Here is a 26546-nt window from a genome sequence, read left to right on the forward strand (position 1 = left end):
TCAGAGAGGAAAATGGATGGGAAATGAAGAAACGTGGTGACCTAAATAAAAGAACCACTCATTCAAATTGAATCAGTTCCACCAGCCCATGATCTTCTGTCCTCCTCGTGATCTCGGTACGTCCGCGGTCTTATTCTGCCTCTTTGTCCGACTTTCCCTTTCCCCCGATTCTCCCTTTTTAACACGCGGACAAACACAAACAGTCCTAAATGTCACTTTTCCTCTCTGCCGTTCTCTGGAGGTTTCGCTCACTCTGTTTGGAAACAATGAATGGACTCATTGGGAGTGTGAGACGAGATTGGAGCTGTCGGAGGAAGCGCGGGGATGCTGGATGATGGCCTTCTCTTTAGGGGAACGCTCGGAGAAAAACAGGCCCAGATCAAAAGCTGCACAAAATGCTTGCAAGACAAACTGGGATTTGTAAACAATGTTCAAAAAAGATCCTAAAATTACCGTGTGAAACGGAAGTAGTCTAATGCATTCTTGACGGTTAGCCTAAACGGTTACGATATGTCCAAGGCTAACCCAGAAGTAGACTAGGATACTCTGTAACCCAGAGGTACGATACAGAGTATAACAGAATATGATATAAACTAAAATTTAAAGTGGAATACCCAAAGATATACCCTAACCCTTGACCAAAAGACACTTAGTAGCCAAACGTACAAACTAAACCGAGGTGTACTCCAGAAGATACACTTTGACCTCCGAAAGAAGCTATGACTACCTTTTACTGGAGGCACAGTGGGATAACCCTCTACAAATATGCATCATAACCCAGAGGTACAATTTAGTAGGCTAAACTCAATATAATTTCCTCAGGGTATAGGCCAAGTAGCCCAGAATATAGCCAAAGGTAAGACATTGACAATGATCATTGTTTGCATACTATCAATCTATCTCCTCTCCAACCGACAGTATGTGACAACATCCATGATAGATCTCTAGGATAAACCGCAAGATTATATCTTTAACCCGCATTGATTAGCAAATCTCAGCACCGGGGCAGGAAATCAAAGGCAAAATGTCAAAGCTTTACAGAGGGCGAGGGCTCTTGAACACAGCGTTTGAGATTTCTACTGTATGGGGTGTGAATTTAAATGCTCGGGCATCAGTAAAACTCAGACGAGTGCAGCGAGATGCTCAAAGGGATTTTTGAAGCCTCTTTCAAGGCTCCATCAGGGCGTCAATCATTGCGGTGAAATCAGCGACATGAGCCAAGGATGGTGCAATCTCTTCATTTTGTTTGACTTTGGTGCTTTTAACGCCTCTCAAACAAATGCCATGTTTCATTGACTACATTTGATGTATAAGGGCTGACACTTTTTGAGCAGGAGCTTTGGAATGTGTTGTTGAACATTATATATATTGACTTGCTGCTGAAGTAGTCCTCAGTGGCTACGTCTCAGAAGTTTTTTTTTTTATAGGAGGAAATTAATACAGCTTGTAAAAGTGTTTGGGGTGATTCTTTTTCACTATTTGCGGCAGAGCTCAATCGTTCTTCCGGCGAATTTCGCAGAGCAACGCTGTTGACAGCATTGAAGGAACAAGGAGGAATATAGAATAAAGTCAATGGTCATAAAGTGGACTTATGGGGGTATCAAAGGACAGGTCGATATGTCAACTTGTAGACCGTTAACAATAAAAAAGTCATCTTTCGCCAGATCTGATATTGCGTCTTGAGAGGTTTCAGACATTAGATGTCACTGTGTGTGCGTGTGCGATCCATCAAACCATCCATTGTCCAGCCCGACAGATAGAAAATCAATAAAGGCTGCTTCTATATTTACCATCCAACGTTTTCTACAGTGAGAACACGTACGTCACGTGATCACGTCGACTCGCATAGCTTCCACAGAAATCCATCAGTGGGCTCACATTAAACGAACGAGAGACATGATTAAACCGCAATAGCGACACAAAAGGTAATGTCGGCAGTACCGATAATGAGACAGTGAATTGCAATTGTCCGCGGGGCGTGTATTATCATTTTAATATGATTGTGTTGGCTGCCTCATAAATGTGCTGAATCGATACTCGTGACGGACAGGCTTTTGTTTTTTTCTTCACCCACACCCTGACTGAAAAAGACAATGAATAAAATCAAAAGGACACGCAGTTGAGTGCAGGAAAATTCTATATATAATACATACATATTACTTTTAATTCATTGTAGGATGACAAGAACATTTATGATTTTGATATGATATTTTGGGGCAAGAAAAAAGTCTTAGTTTTTTTTTTTTTTTAAATAATAGCACCATAATATTGTACTTTATAAAAACATACAGTGATGACAATTAAATACAATGTGACTAATATTTGGCACATGTTTTTGCTTCGATTTAATGGCTATTCTGTCGCTATTTCTGGTTTGCACCTTGGCCACCTGGGGGCAGTATAATACAAACTTGACCACACAAAGAAGTGTTTCGCAACTAAACGGGATATTGTCATTTTGCCCTTGTTTTTTCAGAGGATAAAAAAACAGGCATTTGATTGTTCTATTGCCTTTCTGCGTATTTCGCTCCACCGTTTTTGTTCAAATATCCATCTCCATCTTTGTGTAGTATGTCAGCATTAGACTCAAAAGATTTTATTCAGGTAAAGCGACGCGATTCTTTTGAAAACATGTCTTTTGTTCAGTTCAACGAATTAAGTACAAAGCCAAGACATAGCTCTTGTATGTAGATGTTTTTCTTGCAAGTCAAGGCAATAATTGGCCAAATTGTACAATTTTTCATCCTCCAGTCTTTTTTTGCTATTTTCCATATCGTGCACTTTAGATTGGTTCTCCCTCATCAGCTGGCACAGGTGACATCAGTCCGCGACACCCGCAGCGATTCATTTACAAAAATGCCTTTAAGCAGGTCATTAAGCACATCCACAGTTTAACCTCACTTTCAATTTCCACCTCTCTCTCAGACACACACGCATCTAATGAGAGATTCACCCTCCTGCTGTTCATCCTGCTAATGAAATCCTCATTTTTTTGGGACAGAGATTCCTGCTTTTACTTTAATATTAATGCGTGAAAAACACAAAATGCTTAGTCGTGATTTATTAGCAAGCACGATATAATGATTATCGTTTTTGTTCGGTGATGACATGGATGATTCTCTTCATGCCATTGTAGAAGGTCATGTACTCCTGCGTGCAAAAAAAAATCCTTTTGAATCATTCAGAAGCATGAAGGAAAAAAAAGATGGAGGTTGTTGGCTGTGATGTATTTTTTAAGTTGTTGCTGGTGGTGATAGTGTGCGCGGGGTTACTGGAGGTTAATTGGTTTTCGTTTCCATATTTGGTTTGCAGTTTGGTGAACCACCGCAGAATTGTGGTGATAGTAATTGCATTAGCTCTCAATTATGCGTTTGCTAATTGGGTTTTATGCATACAACGTCAAACCAAGTGGCCTCGACAGGTTTTCCCGAAGCATTTTGTATTATTTTAAGAAAAGCCTGCTCGGATTTGTTGCATTTGAAAGCAGAGGCCCAATCAGCTGCGTCATCCGCATAATGCTATCATTCATCACCTTCTTTGGGCGCTGTCCCCAAAAGACTTATGTGATTAAAGCTCCACTTTAGAGACTTGCTCGAAATCTGTGGACTCCTAATAATAAATCGACCCGTGCCTAACCTCCCGCCGCTCTAAAGAGTCATCGGAGGAGGAGTCGGCTCTTGGTAACTTTCAGCCCACGTGTCTTTGGGGCCTCTTTGGCTGGCCCAAGGTTCTTTTCATTCAAACTTTATTATTTTATTTTTTTTGCTTCGACCTTCTGAGTTGCTGGCGATTTGACATTTGGTGAAGGTGCTTTAAGATCAGATTCAATTTTCGTATATTGTTTGAAATTCAGATCATTTCAAATTAGGGCTTCAAGACATGATTAGGGTTTAGTATTTGGGTTTAAAATTAGGGTTCCAAAGCAGGGTTAAGGTTGCAAGATCTCAAAAATACATTTACATTCTCAAATTAGGGTCGGATTTCAAATTAGGGTTGGGATTTTGAATTTCAAATTTAGTTTTGGTCTCCTTTAGGGTTTCAAATTAGGGTTTCAAGCCAATGTTAGGGTTAGATGTTTCAATTGAGGTTTCGAAATGGTAACCCTCGTTATAGTTTCAGGTCACAGCCAAGTAGGCCGACTCAGCACCTACGTACGTTTCTCCATAACCATCAATGATGAGGACACGGCGGTTGCAGACAGCGCTGACAGGTACATTACAAACTCCACTTCACAACCCACCTGGCAAAGCTGCTAGTTAAAAGCTTTCCGACGGCGCGTGAGCCGGATCCCGTTTCACTTTAAAGAGCCTGCGGGAAGCGGAGCCGTTTGCCCTCGGCGGGAAAACACGGCGCGTTTATTCCGGGAAGTCGATCCGAGAATGAGGTGATGATGGGCAGAGGTGATGGATGAGGGCAGGAAAACAAAAAAGCTTCTATGCTGAATTAGTTTATCCGCTTATGCGTGCTTGTTGCATGTGTCTGACCTTCTGGATGATTCCGGATGCGAGTTAGCAGCAGGGAAGTAAGGGCAAGCGTGCGGTGCTTCGAGAACGAGTTGAAGTTGCAGGCCAGATTTCCAAAAGTAACCCTAACCCTAACCCTAACCCTTCCGTTACACAAGTGCAAGAATTGCTCAGTTTGGAATTTAAAATGTCTCCACTGTACTCTGCTGAACACTAACTTTGTTTGACGTTTTCACGCAGCTCATTTGTTGTTGTGTCCTGGTTTGCTTCATGTTGGCTTTGACAAACATCTCGCGCGTGATTAATGCATGAGCCTTGGGCTTTTTTATTAAAGACCTCTTCACCAGAAAAGATCCATTTCATTTAGTCCTGGGACGCAAGTGTTGTCGCAAAGCCTCGGCGGACGCTTTCTTAATCTGGCGCGTGATGAATGAACGGCGCGAGAACGAGAGAGAGAGAGAGAGAGAGAGAGAGAGAGAGAGAGCACTTTGGGTGCACCAACACGCCGTCTAAACAAATTAGACAGACTTATGAATAAATAGCGGCTGCTTAAAAAAAAATAGAGAGAGAGAGAGAGCGAGAGAGAGAGAGAGAGAGAGAGCATGCTTTTTAATGGAGCTTCCAGGAAGCAAAGTGAAGTAATGCGACACAAATGTTTTCTCTTCCCGTCACTTGCTGATGAGAAATAAATGAATGAGATTAAGCGCTGAAAGCCGCCGGACGACCACTGTGTGTGTGTGTGCCTGCGTGTGTGTGTGTCCAAGTGCGCAGTTTAAACAGACACTGTGATGTAGTGATACACACAGCACTCATTCAATGTGAGCTGCTTTTAAAGTGACTCCATACCCATGCTTGTAAATTGCAGCTTCCAAGTGCCTGATAGCGATTGAGTGCTGATATGGGTTTTATTATATTTTTTTCTTTCTGTACTTTCTATTAACAAAGCACCTATTTGTCGCATGGAGCATCGGTTTCGTGATGTGCTTTAATGGGGACTCTTTCCATTTCAATCAGCGCTCCACATTGGTCCAATGAGGAATTTTGAATTGGATCTCACCTTTTGATAGCCTTCTAACCCTAACCTCCAAACTCTAAAAAGCATAACTCTAATGCTAACGATAATCCCCTAATCCTAACCCTTAAACACACCATCCTTCCAACTAACGCTAACCCTTAGCCGCTAACTCCTTAGCCAGTAATTTACCTGAAAGCACCAAACTGGACCCTAACCTCTTAGCACTCAATATCAAACCCAAACCAAAAAGAGCGACTTTGCAATGCTGCTAGCTAGTTGCCAACAAAATAAAAGCCCTATCAGAATTGCATTGAACTGCTTGTATTATTCTACCCTAAAACTTGATACTGTAATCCAAGTATGTCAGGACTTGATTTGATGACGTGGATTATTTCTATCCTTATATAAAGTACTTTATATTCTATTCCCGCTCTACCCTACACTGAAATCATTATAAGAAGCATTAAACTAAAACGCGTAACGACTATTAAAGTTCTACAACTCACTGATAATTGGCAGCAGTGTCAAATGATTACAATAATAATAATAATAAGCATAACTATCAGCCGGAACTAAGCCCTCTTGTTTTGATAAGGAAACAGCTTGTCTTTTGATTGTAATTATTACACTAATGGCTTGCCTAAGGAAGGAATTAGCGACACACTACGACAAAAATGAGCACAATTGAAGACAAACTTTGCTGAGAGTATCTAACAGTAGTGGTACCGTAATTTTCGGACTATAAGTCGCACCGGAGTATAAGTCGCACCAGCCATAAAATGCCCAAAAAAGTGAAAAAACCCCATATATATGTATATAAATCGCTCCTGAGTATAAGTCGCCCCCCCACCCAAACTATGAAAAAAAAACGCGACTTATAGTCCGAAAATTACGGTACTTGTATAAAGTGTTGACCACGAGTGTGAGTATTCTTCTTCATTAGCTGTTGCGTACAAAAGAACATGTAGCGCTCACAGTTTTCCCCACGGAGGGACGCCAACATAAAAAGGGCAGAAATTGTCGTCAAAAGCGTCTGCGAGCCCCCCGCGGCTGACGAGAGTTTGCTCGGCCGCGCTTCGATGCAAATGCGAAAAAAGTTTGCCGTCTTTGAACGCGTACTGTTCACCTCCCATGAACGCCATCTCGTAAACACAAAATAAATTTTGCTTGTGTTGATCTGGATGTGTTTTGCTTTTCATCCCTGCTTGGAATCCTAACAAAAACAAAACACATTTGTGTGGCGTACAGTAGGTTACATTTGGCTAATAAATAGTTTTAAATTAAAGTGACCCGTTAATATGGTATTTTATTTGGTGACGTATTTTAAATACCGTATTTTCCGGACTATAAGGCGCACCTAAAAAATCTCCAATTTTCTCAAAAGCCGACAGTGCGCCTTATAATCCGGTGCGCCTTATATGTGGACCAATATTGAGCCACTACGGCAGGCGTGTCCAAAATATATGGATTTATAAATGGACAAAGTTTTAAAATGGGCCATTCATTGAAGGTGCGCCTTATAATCCGGTGCGCCTTATATATGGACAAAGTTTTAAAATCGGCCATTCATTGAAGGTGCGCCTTATAATCCAGTGCGCCTTATCGTGCGGAAAATACGGTACTTGTTCTTTTTTTTTTTAATGATTCAAATTTAGCAGGCTTGTTAACACTTCTCGGTGATGCGTAAAATTTACTCGAATTTTCTTTTCACTCAACATGGACTTTAATCATGTGACACATACAACGAGCGGACATTTAACTTTTTTTGTCCATAGATTATTTATCGAGTTTATTTCTGTTGTACAAACTACACTCTAACTGACCTACGAGTTCACTCCAATCATGAGTATTGCTTGTGATTGAAATCTTTGATTGCGACAGTGAGTACACAAATGTTTGAAACGTGTCCCTAACCCAGACGTAACCTCTCCCTTTTTCACACACAAACACACCTCCGCTGTCTCATTTCCATGCACTTTTGTTTGTCACTAGCAGTCAATCTTGTTGTTGATCACAGATTTAATCCTTGGCGGCGTGCGCGCTCATTTCCATTTTGCTTTGTGCCTGCCGTCAAGACAAATATTTATCCATGGATTGTTTTGCTTCCCTTTTGTTTGACGACGCATCATCAGCATTGTGTTATTTGTGCGTCTGATTGTGTTGCTGTGTGTGTGTAATTATAGTTGGGGTCTACTGGGATCATGTTGAGTAGATTTTCAGAGATCAGGCGATTGGTGCACGTCTTGTTTGTGTCACTGCAACTAGTCTTCATATTTATAATAAACTATGTCATTAAACGTTATTGTGTGTGTGTCTGGGTGTCCTGATTAGAAAATCATTTTGTGATCATCATATCACTGTTTTTAATCATCTACCTTCATTATCAACTTGTCCTCCCATCATCATCTCGCAGTTATTAACCTCATCTTTTAATGCTCTCATCATCCACTTCGTCATCTCGCCATCCACTCATCAACTGCTCATTGTCTCTTTTTGCTCATCCTCTCATCCGTCGCTTTTCATCCTGTCACTGTGCAATCAATTCACGCGTGAATGAAGAACGCTGTAGGCAAAACGCAAAGAAAAACAAGCATCGTGTTTTCTCTCCTATCACCTGCATGAGAAATTACACACGTCACTCTCTAGCGCTTCCCCCCCCAAAAAAAATCCTCCACGCCACGCGTAACACATTTAGCCGCGGTTGACAACAACAATGATCAGAAGTCTCCTTGAGAAGGCCCGGTAAGAAGGTGAGCTGTCCCCTCCACTAAAACCACTCATTACTCAACTCACTCCTTGGATGAATGGCCACCGAGCGCCTGCCCCTTGAGTGCGCACGGACCCCCGTGCATGTGTCTGTTAGGAGATGTGTGTGCAAAATGGAGAGAGAAAGAGACAAAGAGAAGTATCCCTCTCAAAGTGAGAACAGCAGCAAACTGGAGGGAAAATGAAATGAACCTGAAGCGAACGCCTGCTGAATGTGTTTTCAAACGGCAGGCGTATTGATTGCACTGCGGGGAAAGAGTTCAGGCCCTGCAGACTTTTTGTGTCCATTGAGCTTCTGCTAACAACAGGGAAGGAGATTTTTTCTCAAGTCTTTTTGACCCTCAAAGGTTTGGATCCATTTACTATGACGTGACATGTACTTTCAGGTGGCAATAGCTCAGATGAGTCAATTGAATCTGTGACACGACATGAAATACAAAATGGGCAAAATTTGGTTTGCCGGTAAGACTACACGACTGCACTTAACGCAAATAATACGCATCTTTCCAACTGTCACCAGGATGAATAACGGAGGTGTGAAAATGACACCGGGCTGCTCGTTAAGGACAAAGAGTGCCAATAACGATCCGTCTGCTTGATAACCACTGTACCTTCATAAGCACTATGCGATGAAAGAGTGAAAAGACAAGAGCCTAGAGGGAGGCCAGAAGAGTGGAGACGGATATTTTGGGACAAATGACCAATTCGGCAACAGGAAGTGGTAACCCATTTAAGTAATGCTATAAGCAACATTTGGCCTTTTAGTATTTGAATGGTCCAATATTGCTTTCTTTAGCTTAACTGCTAAATATAGCACAACACAAAACCTGCCCATGGCAAATGTGTTGTTTTTACAAATCAATATTATCATTTGGCCAATTGAAAATGACATCACAGCGAGTGACAATATGGCTGCCCCTGAGAAGGATAAAAACAGATGGCTAGCTAGCACACTCCCTTCTTGTTTTAATCATTCAATCGTATTCAATTGAGTGCTATGAAAAAAATGTTCATTTAATCTGACTTGATCTTATGCATTATTCATTGTGTGTGTGTGTGTGTGTGTGTGTGTGTGTGTGTGTGTGCGTTTGTAATGGGCTCAATAAGGAGCTTCATGATAGAGGACTTTAGCGCAGGTTAGTCGATACTTTGAGTCACAGAGGAAGATGAAGATTTACTCTGATTTAATGAAACGTGTCAGCGGATTAGCAGGAAGGGAAAGAGCTCTTCATCCTGTCGTCATTTTTTTTAAGGGCATGTGGTGATTTAAGAAAAGTGTCTGGCAAATGGTGAGATGACACATGAAATCAATGTCAATGGCCACGTTTGCATAAAGCCACGCAGAGCTGCCGCCGGATCGATACTACGATGAAAGATTACGACTTGTTTGCAGAAGGAAGGGAAAGACCGATACTTTCTGTCAGGCACTTTATGCGTTTCTTTTTTAAGGCACTTTGATACAAGCTGGCGGAGAAAGGTGGGTTAGTACTCTGTGCAGTTACTTGGATGTGTAAAATGTTTCTGTAATTCGGGTCAAAGTACTGTTCCAACCACAACTTAACATTTGTTTAAAAATGAAGACGGTACCAAACAAATCTTAAAAACTTTCTGTGGCGAGCCATCACAGGAAAAACCCAAAATCACAGCAAAAACAAGTGTCCATTGTTAAAAGAATGCACAAGGGGGAAACCCTTGTGCAAAATAAAAAATAGTGTTGATTAACGTACAAACTACGCATACTGAGGAGACGACAAAAATAAAAAATCACATTGCATGATGTATTTTTAAACCAAGAGCTCACTTGCATTGCCTCAGGCTTTTATGCTATCAAAATAACTAATAATAACTCACCTAGCATTGCGAACACAAAAACATTCATTTAAAGTGCTGAGCCAAACAACTGAAACATATATATATATATATACATATATATATAAAAATACAAAATCATTACATTTGAGATTTTTATTTTTTCTTTCCATTTTGGTTGCGGCTAGTCAACTGTATACTAAATAATTGTGGGTCCTGTAGCCAGACCAGTTGAAAATCACCCATCTCGCAAATGCCCTGTAGCATGTATCATGTATCATGCATGTCACATGCATAATCTAGCGTATAGCATGTGACATGTGGCATGCACAACTCTGCATTCATCATCTAGCAACTAGCACACCATCTCTCCGCATAATGAAGCACGAAACACATCCTGTAGCATGTAGCTCGTGTCACATGCCAGCTAACGTGCCGTATTGTAAGTATAACATTGAAAGTAGAGCATGAATTAATTTGGCTAGCATGTAACGAGTTCTCAATTATGTGTCATACAACAAGTAGCATATTTGATGAAGTGGGCGGGGCCTTATGAAATTGAAATTTTGAAATAACATTGTCAACATGGGGACAATACATTATTTACATTTGGTAGTGTTTCAGATTATGATAGCACATCTGAAGAGATCAACATATAAATGACATTTTTTGGGGGGTGGGAGGGATGTCAGGCTTTTTTTTTTTTAACCGTCACAAATAAATCCCTCAACGTTGAATTATGAGGAAGTCACAACAAAGTGCTGAGCAAGAACGACTAGACGAAAAGCAAATCCATTAAAATCCCTACCGAGAGAAAACAAATATGAAAAGGATACAAAAGGTGAAAATCGAACAACTTGGAAGACTAAAATGGTCAATTCATAACAAACTCGAAAACTTCCCGTGTATTTTCTGCAGTTTTATGAGACTGTGCGAGACGATTCGACATTTCTATGACATTTAGGGCATATTTTCCAGACAGATATTTGATTGACAGCTCAAGGTGTTGACGTTTGATCATCTGACGCGCGTGTTTGTGTGCATTGCGCTAAAGCAGATGACTTGTCACGTCTCTTCCACAGGAAGTGCATCTTCATTAGCAACCAATCAAAATCCAATTACAGACGCTATCCTGCGCATTAGGGCCTCGGCTTTAAAATTATATGATGTGCGGGTTTTTTTTTCCTTTTTTTTTTACAATCATGGCAGGGTTTAATTAGCAGACAGGGGTGGGGTGAGGTACTAACATCGAAAGTCCTGTACTATATTTAGTGAACCCCCAAGGCATTGGAAAATCAGCCAATGTTAAAAATATCCGTTTTAATGCAGAATATGGTGACAGTGAAACTAACCAGCCGGAGAAGAAATTTGGTCCAAAGGGAGTATAAAGCATTTGAAACGTCACAAACATCAACCGGCTTGAGATAAGGTGTGGCGCATAAGATTTAACGTCTCAAAGAGCTCCATCTACATGCGGACCCAATTGGAAAATGATGCATTTCAACTTTGGAACTTTTTAGTTTCACTTCACCATCCCAGCCAACCCCGGACTCATTTTCTATTCCGCAAGCAGGTGAAATAGGTCTGAGATGTGATTGAAGAAGCTTTAAAAGTCTTCCTCTTGAATATGACCCGCCTTATGAGGCTTCGCTTTGCCTCCCCCACATGCAGAGCGCCAGCAGTTGAGCATGTTAACGGGTTTTGATGTACTCCTGCTGAGGTGTTTATGTTTTCTCTCAGTGATTCAGAGAAAGATGGAAGATCATTTTTGTTTGGTGTTCTGATAAAGTACTAAGCTTGACCCGTCAATGTAAAATTTCAACGGAACAGTTGTCAGCTGTATATACATTATTTGTTTTGAAACGAACTAATACACGCAAAAATATTGAGACGCCACTTAGGAGCTCCAAAACACAAAAATTCATTTTCAGTAGCCGAGCCGAAAGAAGCGTCCCTTGAAAAAAACAGCCCCAAATTCCCTTCACTACTTCCATCACGTGCAAGAGTGTTTTTTAATTCACTACATTAAAACGGCTACAAGACATGACTCACGGGAGGCATGAAAAATGGAATGTTTCAGAAAGACGGCACTCACTTTGCAAGTTGATCAAAATCGTCTCCCTGTAGAAAAGCTTTTAAAGGAAAGTCAGCTTCTTTCCTTTCTTTCTCACAGCTCTTGAGAAATCACAGGCGGTCGGCCTAAGAAAAAAAAACAAAAGGGAAAATGATCTTTTCACACCTTGTAAATAAAGACGCACGATTTGGACCATTTTGACCCTGAGTGCTTCCGGAACCATTTCAAGTCAAGCCTAACTCGCTGCTTGCATCACTGCTCGTGTTCTGAAGAGACTCAAAAGGCAAAATAGGTCTGAAAACGTAAAAACAAAACCTCAAAGAAGCTGAACATGTTGAAATAAAATATAAATAGAAACAATAAAAATAATTATTACATGTTGATTTATTAGGCTACTTAGGTTCAGCGGTTTAGGCATGATTTACATTTTGTAAAGTCTTATAAAAGGTTATTTTAAACATCTTTTATCGGTCTGAGCTGAGGAGGTTTGTGGGGGGGAGTAGTTATTACTTGTATGCCATCATGGTCTGCAGCTCCTCGCCCAGAAGAACAGATTCATTTGCTTCAGATTTATTACATTCCAGATAGCGCCATCTTTATCTGGCCACCCGTCCATCTGTCTTTACGAGTGCATGCGTGTGCGCGTGTGTGTGAGACTTTCATTTTAGAAAACTTTATTACCGCCACTCTCTATTCGCACTTGTCTTTTCTCACCAATGCCAGGCAGAGTGGGGCTTGAATTGGAGGGATTACGAAAAAAAAATAAGTGAGGAAAGTTACATAGATGCTCTTCATAATGGAACGCTGAAAGTAACATTTTGTTTTTCTTCTGCACTCTGAAGGACTCAACCACCGACTGGACTTGTCATTTAAAAATTTGATAATAAGCACGCCGGCACTATCCAACGACTTTAAATCACATTTTAACAAGATGGCTGAGGTTGTTTGTTTTGCTTATTTTCTTGATAATGATAAAAAAAATTGCTGATATTTCTATCAACACGAACCACGTTGTTTGTGTGTGCGCGCGTACGTGCGTACGAGAGCCGTCTCCATCTCGCCAACATTGGCAATAAACAGCAAGTGACATTTCTGGAGCATCTTATTAGTCAGTGAGCACAGATGAAAGCAACAAATTGCAAAGAAGCTCCTTAAAAAGACGCCGCAGGCTCAGCTTGGATAACGTGCATGCTTGATTTTATTAATAAAAAAAAATAAATAAAAAAATCATCACTCCTACCACACAGGTAATTGCTGAATATCATGAATGATGTTTATCGACAGTTGGAGGAACTGAAGAACATCCACGCATTTGTTCAGGGAGTCGTTTTATGTCTGTCAGTACGTCCATCCCTCTTTCCATCCATCCCTCCATCCATCCATCCCTCCATCCATCCATCCATCCATCCTTCCATCGCACCTTTATCTGCACTTGCCTTAGTCCATCCATCTGTCTTCTTCCAGCAAGTGTTTTGGATGGAAACTCAGAGCGGTAAGGGTGAGATACAACTCACTGGAGAGCGTGTGTGTGTGTGTGTGTGTGTGTGTGTGTGTGTGTGTGTGTGTGCGCGTGTGCACATTAAAGTGAAATTGATCCAGCCCGCTCCAGCATGGGGGATCACGCGACATTCCTCCTCGAGTCATGCCAACAGGTTGGCGGCGTTTGTGCAGGCCTTGGCCAGCCTTCAGTCCTAACAGTTGACACCTCAAACTGCTGCTTGGCCGGGCCGGCTGGCCTGCCTTCAAGTCACAGCTGCGAGTCGAGCTAACCTCGCTCTCTCACTGTTTATTACAAAGGCAGACGTGAGGCTTGGCTGGACGTGTTTGCCGCACAGCCCCGAATGGCGCTCCCCTGTGTGTGCGATCCTGACGTTTTTGATTTGACGCTAACACACTGAGTGATGGATGCGGCGGCCGGATGGTGTTGACATGAAAACATTAAATTCGGTTGAGTGAATTATGGCCCACAACCCAGCTGGGGCGGACGCTGCTTCATAGATCAACAAGTACAACCCGGATGTCGAATGTCTGTGTAGGCTGACGGAATGACTTGGATATGTTCATTTTTGTTGTCAATCCGTACTCTTCTCAAGTTTGGATGTATTTGTTGTTTCCGATCAAAGGGAAATATTAGTATTTCAATCCAATTAATTTGTTTTTCCGTGTTAATTATCTCGAGATTAGCCAGTGGTGTTTGACTTTGAAAACAACATTTTAGTGAGGTATATGACCGTATAGAAAATGGATGGATGGAAGATAGTCAGATGATGTTTATGTGACAGCAAAAGCGTTGGCGTAGAGATAAACCAGTAAGAGAATACACGTGCGTGTGAGCGACATACTCGGAATGCTAACATGTCTCTCAGAGGCAGCGACGCATTTTAATGTGTGAATCTGCTCTTCAATTCCTCACATTTACAGCACAAGCTGGTGCAGTTAAGCAGCAGGTGAGGCGGAGCAACATTCCGGGTTCACACAGATTGAATAAATATGTATGCCGGGCCTGTAGGGGGCAGTGTCAGTTGGTAAAGAAATATTTTATAACTTCTTTTGATTTGCACTTTTTCTGGACTATTGTTTACATTTCTGAAAAGTAGCAAAATGAACCGTTGCGCGAGGTGAAAACGAGGCTTCTTTCAGTCTTGTGACTTTTCTCTCGGCAATATGAGCGCATTATATTCACGGGAATGTGATGCAAATCTTCCTCCAGTCGACTGGATTTACACGCACTCAGTACAACGTGCGCATGGGATTAGATCAGCTCGTTCCCTTGACACCTGCGTCGTTTCCATGTGTTTGCGTACCTGCATTGATTCAATCTAATCTTCACACGTGTACACGCAGCTGCGAGAAACCGTATACGTATGTATGCAAGCACGTATGGGGATCTCCTGCCGGGTTAGGCATTGATAATGCTATGTCGGAATAGACTTATTCCATCAAAGGGAATAACCCACTGCGTGTCGCACCGTGCCAGGCGTCAATCAAAGGCGATTGGGTGGTAGTGTAACTCAGCAGGTTGTTCAGGAAAACGACACGTGCAGATTTAGAAAGAGATTGGGCCTGAGTTGTTATTTACACACACGGAAGCCTGCTGGGGATTATTTCGGTACCGTAAACCCCCCCGTGAATAGGGACCGACCCCCGCCACGAACAGTAATTGATGTCCCTGCGGAAAACTGTTGTTCTCTCGTTACAACTATTTTGGTAATTTTTAAAAAAATGAAACATTACAAACCAGATGATACTTTTACAAAGTACATTTGGTTTATATGTGGAAGCTTGGATGATATTCGTTTGAATATGTTGTGTAAATCAACCCCATTCTGCTCTCATATCTGAACCTTTTGAGATTAAAATAAAAAAACATGTTGGACAGTGGCAATATTATAAACAATGCCAACAGAGCTACACAGGGGGATTAGTCCACCTTGGCATGCTTAAGACATCTCAGGATGTTTAAATATCAAAACTCATGAGGGTAAAAAGGCAGCTAAAGCACCACCGCTCGTAAAAATGGCTGCCCCTCTCTTGTAAAATCCACGGAGCTGTCGTTTACGAGACTCGTCAGTCTGCTTTCAGCCATCAACGTCCACTACAGATGCCAGCCGCCGCTAATCGTCGACAATGGAGTGCTGGCAGGGAAAGCAAAGCGAGGCTTTCACTACCTTATGCTGGCCTTACACCTCTCAATTTTTACAACCGCAGACAAAAAACAGCGCACTCCCCTCATCTCGATCGTTTTGTGTAAGGTGGGAATCTCAAATGTTTTAGATCTGCCTTTTCCTAGTCGTGATCTTACAACAAAAGCTCAATAACCACCGTATTGTATAAAACATCAAACAAACAGTAAAAACTATCCCTGTGCTGTTTGAGTCACAGAACTATTACCTTAAACATCTTGGATGCCGTTAACAGCACACAGACCGGACAGGAAGTGCTCCATCATTCGGAAGGCGATAGTGAAACTGAATCTTGTTGTTTCAAAAGTAAAAAGAAACAAAACCGAGTTCGAGTCTACTCGGGGTCATGCACTACATAAACTATCGACATTCCCGTCATACCAGCGAGGCCCCCTAAAGGACACGTTAAGCCTTAAAACAAACACGACCCTGGCCAAGAGTCATGACCCTTTCGAGCTCCACTGCGGCCGATCGGTTAGGTACACAACTTTAAGGCTAACGTGATAAAGCGCTCAAAATATTCGAAACAGAGACTCATTAGCATCATGTCAATGTGTGATTCTATCTGTCCGTCCGTATGTTCACTCTGTCACCCGCCCATCTGTAGCGCGCACGGCCACGTTCCGCGCTGCATTTTTAACGTCTCCGTCGAGATTAAATTGTCACCCACGACAGCTGTCACTCAAACTAGAGCAGATGGGTTTCTATGGCGATTTGGGGCGACAACCGTCGGGTTCTAATGTGCGGATTTGAGATGACTTATGAGAGGTTTAACATATTGAAAACAGCTAGGTCAGTTAGCTGGTTGCTTACGCCGTTGATTTGTCAATTCTTTTCGAGTTAAGAGGCAATATCGCCTCACCTAACGTCTGCGAGTTTTGTAAAGGCCTAACGTTTGATAGACGTCTTTTATCGGATCTCGTGAGATTCTTGTGTCATCTTTCTTTCATATTTTCGTTTGGAGGCTCCCATGCATATGTGATGATCCTTTTCTTAGTGTCCATGTAAACATCCCTTCCAATGAAAGAGGCAGATGAGAGAGGAATGAGATGCTGGATCAAACTCAGACTCATTTGGCCTCAGCAAGAAGGCGCTCTCTTATCTCAAAAACAGCCATTTAGTGTTAATTAATCCTTTGGAGTGAAACCTCCCCCGACAACAAATTCTCTTTGGTTGTTAGGCTTTCATGCTCTCAGTGCTAGTTCTCATGGTTGTAGTATAAAGCAAAAAATGGGCAAAAAAAATCCCAAACCTGATTATTGTTGCGGGCGCTTCTGTTGTGCCAGCTGCTTTCGAAACCATTGTGCCGTCACACTTTAAAAGCGGCACGGACTCGGGGAATTGCGGGAAACTTTTCATGTTCTCGTTGTAGCGTCCAGCTCGGAGCTTGTTGGCCTTCAACAACACAATTAAGCTTCCTGGCGGCTCTTGTTTCTTTGATGTCTCAAACGTTGCACATTTGTGCCCCGGATCGACTGGACCGACACCACCGACTCGTCTTTGTCATGAGCTGCCAGCTGAATTTTGTTATGTTTTGGCATCAATTGTGCTCCAGACAAATGCCAGCAACCAATTCCCGCAAAACTTTGGGGATGGTTTATCGAGGGAAGACGCAGGAGAAACGGTAGCTTGGCACATCGGAGACAACGTTAACGCCAAGACATTTTTAATGGGAACAAGGGCAATGTGGAAAATCCCACCAATAGGAACGTTTTATTTTCTAATTAAAAGTGAGAAGGTGACTTTCACTCCGACTTTATCCTGAGGAAGTGCACCGACACGCTGGATATGAATTTAATGTGAAAAGCAGCGAACTGCTGTCCTCCCCTGACGCGGGATATCATCTTGTTGACAAACACCAGGAAAAGGCACAACCACCTTCTTAACAAAATGTTGCAATTTGCGACAAATATACTTCCGCTACTTGGATGACATTTCATCAAGGTTACCAAGTGACTTGTCCTGTGCAAGACTATTTCTGTCTATTTACAGTAAAATCAATATTTACTCCCAACTAGCTTTGATACATTTTTAAATCAATGTATGGGCTACTTAAAATTGGATCCAGATCATTTTATTTCATGCTAGGACTTGCTGATTCAACAAAACATAGCCAGGAAATTCCCATTTTGCCTTTTTCCTACCACCAACTGCACTGATGTGAGACAACTCTGACACATTGCTCTTGTCCAATCATTCCAGCAACAAGAAACCGGATTCCCCTTACATATCGCTAGCTTCCTGCCTCTAACAGATCTCCCACACAGCCTTCGTCTCCCACCATCTTTGATTGTGCCAGCCTTTCACTCAGAGGGGGTCAAAAAGAAAACACTGGCAGCGTAAAAGCTGATTTCTGTATACCGCCGAATAGAGGTACAAAAGGAAACAGTTGAGTCTTTGTTTCATTGGACAAACAAGAAGAAGTTAGCCGACAGGCTCTCTGGAGCATTCAACAGGGAATTGTGTGTGGGGGAGTTCAGGTACACGGCGCAAATTTTGATGGGTTGCAGTCCGGGCTTTGACGAGCGGACTGGGAAAGATCCGAGTGAGTGTTTCTGACAGGCGCGACGCTCCCAGGGGACAAATTTACTTTCTGCACAACGGCAGAAATGCGCCGTCTGTCTGCTTTCTTTCCGTCTTTTTTTTCCGTCCATCGCTCCGTCTCGTTACCTCGCCACCCAAAGGTCAGCCAAATGTCGAATCGGCCAGGCCGAGATGGTGTCATCCCAGACGTTTTGTCAGCCGCAAAGCAACCTGGGTGCAATTAGTCACTCTAATTGACCCGTGAAAGGTCCCCCGACTCAGTTGGGGTGCCCGATCCCTACTTTTTTTAGAGGCGCTGACATGCAGGATGTGCAAGCAAAGTGTTAAATATAGTGCCTCGCCCCGGGAGCCGCTCCAGTGAAAACATTCCTTAGGAAGCAAAGTCTCATTTTGTCAATGTCGGCTTCGGGAGCCGAAGTGGGTCATGGGAAGATGCTGCTTGGTTGTTCACAAGAAATTCAAAGTTGTAATTTTTGGGATACGGGCGTTGGGAAATATACCGCTGAGCAACCAAACGAGACGACTGATTGGTATCCATTGACCATGCCGGGCAACAGCAAGGACACACATTTTTTTTTTATCACCCGAGTAGACACACCCACGAGGTATAGAGGTTCCACAACTGAAACTTTAAAACAAAGAGCCTTTTGGGTTAAAGGCAAATCTCAAACAAAAAAAGTCCAGTCGGCGGTAGATTCGAGGCTAAACCGACCCAACAACGAATTAACAAAGTCAACTAGGTAACTTAACGGCAATTTATACGCAACCTCCTGCCTAATCAATGTCATGTGTCGGACAAGCTTGACTCCAGAATGGCCGTAAACACGTAGCTGCTGAAGGCATGCGTCTTGAGGAATATTCCATGTGACTAGAAAATATGTTAAGTGTGTTACTTTCACACGGCCTCAGAATTTGTACAAGTTGACATATTTCATTGGAAACGTAAGCGAGGAAGCATTTTGGCTGCTGCAATGTCTGAAAGGAAAAATGGAACGCACTGTTTCTTCCGTCTATTTTGGCATCTGTTAGTGTGTGTGTGTGTGTGTGTGTGTGTGTGCGTGCGTAGCCACATATGGAGATCATTACGTCGCGGGTAGAGCCTCTGAGCGTCCAATGGCGGTTCGTCTGTCTCTCAGTTTACTGTTTGATGATTTGCTGATTACTGGATCTGAGTGTCTTGTAACGCGAAAAGAAAATACCCCAAAAAAGATTAGACTATCCAATTTCTACTCTTTGCCTCAGCCATTTTTCTTTGTCTCGTGACGTCAAGCCATCCATCCGTTAACCATGCCAGTCATTTTCTTTCTTTTTCTGCATCTTCCGTCTTTTGAGAGCCGCCGGACCGCAATGACGGGTGTATTTAAAAAAAAAAAAAAAAAGCCGCAAAGAAGCTTCAATTTCAGTCTTTTATCCTCTCCTAGCTGCCAAAATGTCCACTGGAAGTGAAATAAGTGCAGTGGAAGCTGCAAAAGTCAAACATAATTTGTGTTCCGTGACGTTGGTTGACTTCCAAGTTGTTTTTGTTTGCAATTTTCCCATAGGAAATACAGAAAGTGGATTTATCACAAAAGCTTGTGGAAGTTTCATACGAGTGTATAGATACGGTATTAAATAAATAAATAAATAAGCTACGAATAAAATAAAGACTACTGATGTCCCGACAAAATACATTTCCTGGAATTTTGTGGTTGAGGTGTAGCACGTTTGGGGGATTCCACAAGTTGAACAACAGTCTTATATTTCTTTTAAACTGTGTCACCACGTGTACAATCATGCATGTAACGTCAGAGGGTGAGTGTTTAAAAACGCCGTATAGTTCACTTATGTAGGCCGCAAAATGCATCAGTAGTCCAAAGATGTATGGATGGAAAGAAAATTGATGGATGTGTCACAAATAGAAGGTGAAAAGGTCAAAATAAGAACTGCATGACTTTTAAACTTTTTTTTGTACGCAACGCATCAAGATTAGAATTGTTCCCGCGTCTGTGTCCTCTCGTCTCCTTACTCTCGTCTTTCCATTCGGGACGTGCGGCCGCTTAGCGTCTCGCCATCTGTTTTCGGAAAGGTCGGAACAAACAGAGCGGAAGTCGACCCTCTGGAGGGCGACGGTGACTAAAAAGTCATTGCTTGCGAGAAAACAGGAGAACAAGAGTGAATAAAAGAAGGTGGCGCATGAACAAATTCAAAGTTGTTGGAAATTTAGAGGTTTCAAATATGAGCTTTAACAGTCTGGGATGTTTTAACACAAATTAAAGTTACAAATCAGGAAGTGCATTTAAATCAATATTTTGGCTTTAAAGCGTCTGTCTGTGTTTTGACCAAAGTCAAAATAGTGTTTTAAAAAGAAGCTCCGGCTTTTAAAGACAAAATGCCATACAACTACTGCATGCTGACCCAACTTTGCGCGTGTGTGTGTGTTTGTGTGCGTGCAAGAGAAATGTTATTTTCAATCAGTAGTCTCAGCGAGGGGTGTTCCAACATTTAGAGGCAGACCCCTGATGCGTTAAAGGACATTTTCACCATGCATGTGCAATTTTGTGTATGTGTGTGTGTCTCTGTGAGGGGGAGAGAGAGCAGGTGTGCGAGTTGTGTGTCTGTAATAGAATGATCAGCGGGGAGTGAGCAACAGTTTTGGCATGGATGCAGGCAGCAGTATTTACTGCACGCGCGCACACACACACACACACATACATACATTAGTTGACAAAAACTCATTCACAGCAAACCTTTTTTACACTTGAACGTAAAAGGACCTTTAATGCACATTAACATGACCAGCCACCATCGGTCGCACGGACGGCGAACCCGTATGTTAATCTCGTCATTTTACACCGTCGTCATTTGGGCGGCCATTGCCAGTATTTCACTTCCCGTTACCCCGTCGGCGGCAGTCATTGGGGAGGCCATCGGGGGGATAAACGAGCAGATACACCATTCCGCGCTAAGCTTGCAGGGATGCCACAGTTTAAGCAACAGGCCGTGAAATTACTACTTTATCACTGGCCGGAATGTAATTGTTATCGTGTTGGGATGGCGTGTGCCAAAAAAGGCGTGCATGTGTGTGTGGGTGTCGACGTGTGAACGGGTGAAATAGCATTGAAGCTAATCTAAGTGGAAAGAAGCGGCAGCTGGAGCTTTTCTTGGCGGATTGTTTGCATGTCAGTGTCTCCTTGCTGCCTTCCTATCTTAATCTGGAGGTTTTAGCACGGCTTAGCGAGGTATTCTTGTGTGTGTGTGCACACGTGTGGTTTCGAGAAAGTGAAAACACACAGCGGTGCAAACGACACCTGCACAAATGAGTCCCGAGACACCTCGTAACCTCTTTACGGGATTCACACCAGATGTGACCTTTCGGATTTGTTCGCGCGCAGACGCCCGCATCTGGATTTTGAACATGCTCACCGACAATGATGATGTCATACTTTTGTTTTTGGTTTGGACCTCAGGTAGGATGTACAACCGTTGATGTTTTGTGCTTCTGACAAAACACAGTCGGGCCACACAGATGCTTTTCGTTATCTCGTCTCAATAAGGTTAGCATCATTTTAGGCACACTGTTTAATTGTCTTTGTTTCATGTTTACTGTCATACAAATTTTAACCGCTTGTGTTCAAGAAGCTGGAAGTGAAATCGACAATTTTCACCAAGTAGCACAACATATGTTGCATAGTTTGAACTTGAACAGGAAGCTGTTCATTTTTATTTTAAATTGCTGTCGACTGAAAATGACATCATAGTTCCTTAGGGCTAATGGAATTTGTTTTTTTCCACTTTAAAAGAGCGGTGTAAAAAACCACATTAAATCCTAAAAACAACCTCATCATGACGTCTTCTTTTGGGATTCTTTAATTTAAGAGAATTGTTCGTTTTTTCACCAATTAAGGGAAGTCCAGACGATATAAAAAGAGCTTTTAAAAAGCGGGCTGATCTCGATGTCACCGCGGTTCATACACACCTTTAAAAAGATGCTTCATGTTCCCTTTTTATTGCCTCATAATCACGTCGCCATGATAATGAGGAGCAAAAGGGAGCCGAGACCTCAACCAATCTGAAAAATTGTTCTGGATTGCGGATTTGAGCCTGGTGGTACATGCCTCCAGCACACCCACACACGGTCTGGGCAGCTCCAAAGTGTGTTTAGCGCCACATCACAGAACGCCTCACTGAGACACACTTCAACACTCTAATCTCACTATGTTCTGTGAGGGGAGTCGTCTGGAATTAGACGGAACGCCAAGACGACTTTTGTTCACTCCTGAAGGTTTTTCCCCCCCCCCATCCATTTTTAACTCTCGCTTGCGGCCATGACTGCTGCATCCTGGCAGCGGGAGGAAACGCTCCAGGCCTTCCCAATAAGTGTGTGTGTATGTGTGTAGTCCCCTTTGTGTGCATCTGTACCACCAGCCCTCGGCATCTTCTTAGCAGCGTTGTCGAGCTTTGGGAGGCCCATCATTCAAAAGGCACTCTTAAACTAATTTTGAAAAAAAGATCTCACTGACGGATTGCTCTACATGTGTTGTTTTTGTGGTTAAATGACAATGAAAGAGAAAATTGTTAAAAGTCAACTCTGGTCATTACCTTTGCTTTACTACCTAGAATTCTTTTCTCACCCTGCGCTTTGTCTTCTTGAAGGATCTTATTACAAATGTAATCAATTCCACATGCTGACACTGTTATGGCTCGGTGTCTCAGCCTCACACACACACACGTGAAGATGCTTTCAATAATTGTTTCCAACTGTTGGCCGTTAGAGCGTCCAAAAGGGAACTAAGGCCTTTGCGCTGGAACGCTGACAAACTGCCAACTGAGGTTTGACGACATGACAAAAAAGTCCGTTTTTTTCTTTTTAAAGAACAAAAGTGGAAGTTGGAAACTCACCCTTGCAGGCATTTTTCTCGGTCTTGCAAACAGGTGTCAAACTCAAAGCTCCACGAAGCACATCTGGCCCTCCGAGTCATTTGTGGCCCATAAAAGCTGAAAAAAAGAGGATTCATTGATTAAAATCAAGCTAAAGCATAATTTTAAAGTTATATGCAGGAAAAAATAGCAAAAAGCGGTCTTTCAGACTGGTCTAAATTAAGGTTAAGTTAAATTCTCAACATATGAACGGCAGACTGATCTCTGCACTCAGCATTTTGATAAAAAAAAGAATCTTCAAGCGGTTTATTGCTACTGCAGTTGGACTGAACATAAGCCAAAGAAAATTGCCGTTGTGTATTTAAAACAACTGCACAACTTTGCCTTACAACTCTCTGCTAGCACACAACGCTAACACATAATGCAAAACACCATAGCCGAGCTAACGTGTAACATTGATAACCATGGGGTTAAAACCCTTTATGAACACAAACTGTGAAGCAGCCCATGTAGACAGACAATATAACAATTGTGCATATTTTTTATTTTCTTCAGCAAAGGTTCCAAATCGGCTGCTGCCATACAATTAACATCATATTTACTTAGCTACTTTTAGCGACCCAGGGGGACGCCTCACCTTGGCGTTTTTATGGCTACGCGTTCCTCTGACAGAGACAGACAATGTCCGGCGACACATAGTTTGCGGAGTTTCAAGTCATAAAAAAAAAAAAAGAAATAAGTGTGTTTTTTCGAGGTGAAGCCCATAAGAGAAGGCGCCTGAAACGTGACCCGGGTCTTGTACCACAAATAGATTTACAGGCTCTCATTACAGCAGCTGGACAGAAAGGAGGCTCCTGGATGACCAGCTGCATGGGACTTTAACTACAAGCGTGTGTGTGTGTGTGTGTGAAGCCCTCAATTGCTTCCAGAAGTTTCCCCAAGACGCGCTCCTTTCTTACGGCCTCAAAACGACCGCACGACACAGTGCCGAGTTGCAATTTTTTTTCCTCGCTTCTTTGACCCGCCCTCATCTTCCGTTTTTGCTTTCATGGTTACAGTTGGAATGGGAACAAACAAAGTCAGTTGTGTATTTGTAGTGTTATTTTGGCAGTGGTGGAAGGGGGGGGGGGTATTAGGAGGAGTAAGACTTGTCTGGTTTCAAAGCGCTTTAAATGGGAACCGCCATGCTCTATTTTTTTTCCTTTCATCGTGAAGATTTTTTTTCATCAAAACATGTTTACGTTCATTTACGTGACATATACAGATGAATCAATAGGTATAAACAATGAGATCCAATACAAGCTTTTTTTTAATTTATTTATTTATCAATGCTGTCCAAAAAGTATTAAAATATTTATTCGTAAATGCATTTTATGCGTTAATGTTAATTTATGAAAGATGCTCAATGTGTCATCAAGGTAACCAAATTGCTCGTTTGCAACAAGTGTTTGGAAAAAAAACATCTGGATAATTTATTTAAATAATCATCCGCATTGTTTATTTACGTCTTGGAAGGTCTGATGGCCCGTTTTACGTAATGTCTCCTTTATTTGGTGTTTATAAACGGCTCAGAAGAACATAAGTGCATCCTTGAAATGTCAACTTTTCCAGGTAAACACACCCAGACAGAAAAATAATTGAAGAACGACCATCATTCCATTAGCGGCAGACGCCACAGGTGCACACAAAGTGCTACAAAGTGGCCACGTTGAAACGCTTACGGCTAATTATTGTCACAACAAGCAGCACATAGAGTTCACACAACGGGATTTTTTGTTTGTGCACCATTCTACCAAGCCTGAAATAGATTGGCCATGCTTCCGACTTCCAGATGTGGATGACTCAGACTGGCATACGCGCATGTCACCCACTTTGATTTAAATGTTCCCCCGGTGTAATTTCAATGTTTTGCATCCCGCATCGTGATTAACTCGTTTTGTTATTCAAAGAATTAGGACCGTGAAAAACAATAATAAAAGCATCTAAGACTCAAAACAACAAAAATACAGCTATTATAAAAATGCATTATTTGCATTGATATAGTGTGATGACATTTTTTACAGAGGATAAATGGAAACAAATGTGAAAAATATGTCTGTTATAAATGTTTTAAAATGTACAAAATATTTTTAATTGTCAGAGTAATAATATTTGGAGTCTCCAGGGCTTCCGACAGCGCTCATGCACACAATCTTCTGCTGGTGCAGTTTGAATTTATTGGATTGTGCACCGCACTTTATTAAGTGACTTTGTTGCGTACGGGCGTGCACATTCATGTGCGCGTGTGTATTAATCCAATGCTCGACTCCCCTCAGTTGATCCCGCTCATGCATCGCTAAAAGGAGCCATTAAGGCCCCTGGCTCATTTGAATTGCTGATCAGATCGGGGGGTGGGTGCTTGATGTAGAGGGTGAAGATGCAATAGAAAGAGCAAATTTATCATTTATGTCATGTAAAAAAAAAAAAATACATGATACTTATTTTTCAAGCAGCAGGATATGGGCTGGGTCTCTTTCTGCTTCAACGAGGAACTAGCTCGCACTGCTCTTCAGAGTAATGCTAACAATAGTTGCTTAGAACTGATACCTACTATTTAGTTAGCTAGCAACGACGTAAATAAAAAAACTTTGATTAATTTGGAGATACATAGTTGCTTCCTACCTATAGGTACAAGTAAACAGTACCTATACTATGGCATTTAAACTTGGAAAGCAGTTAATTATGCCGGTACAGGCGACTTTAGTTTGTTAGCATTGTACTTAGCATTGCTACCTCTAGTTCACAGGTGTCAAACTCAAGGCCCGCGGGCCAGATACGGCCCGCCACATCATTTTATGTGGCCCGCGAAGACAAATTGTGCATCAAATTCGGGTGTCATTACGAGAACTGCAAATTGTCTTCACTTTTAATAATATCTTTTTTTTTTTAAATATTTGACCAGTTTTTACTCGTCGGATTTGAAAATGAGTTATTTGTTAGTTTGTTTTGTAGCTTTTACTGTATATAATAGGAGGTGCTCATACTTTTATTTGGGTTGACAGTCATAATGGTCCTCCGAAAGAAGCTATGATTACAATGCGGCCCGGCAAAAAAATGAGTTTGCCACCCCTGCTCTAGTTCTTTAGCATCGCTACCGATAAGAGAGTTCATCGAAGAGGAATGTGATGTAATTCCATGCACGCACATGAAACTGGTTGGCAGAAACCAAGAAACATTCCTACAATAGTGACTGAGAAAGTTGCATCATCATCTAATTGTTGTGGCAATGTATTGCATTTGGGAGATTTGGACTCAATTCTCCGTACAACAGTTTGCCGTCACGGACAAATGGGACC

The 26546-nt window shown here is 42.0% G+C and overlaps 1 long non-coding RNA gene across 1 annotated transcript in view; it reads right to left on the reverse strand.

The window, feature by feature from the left end:
• LOC119134479 overlaps positions 1-26546 on the reverse strand; it is a 181058-nt gene that overhangs the window by 78117 nt on the left and 76395 nt on the right. The window contains exons 6-7 of the long non-coding RNA XR_005100348.1: positions 23233-23328; positions 12149-12252 (exon numbers count right to left, since the gene is read on the reverse strand). This is a non-coding gene — a long non-coding RNA (uncharacterized LOC119134479). The remainder of the gene's footprint in view (positions 1-12148; positions 12253-23232; positions 23329-26546) is intronic.

Source organism: Syngnathus acus, chromosome 15 (assembly GCF_901709675.1).
Source record: "Syngnathus acus chromosome 15, fSynAcu1.2, whole genome shotgun sequence".
Lineage (NCBI taxonomy): Eukaryota > Metazoa > Chordata > Actinopteri > Syngnathiformes > Syngnathidae > Syngnathus > Syngnathus acus.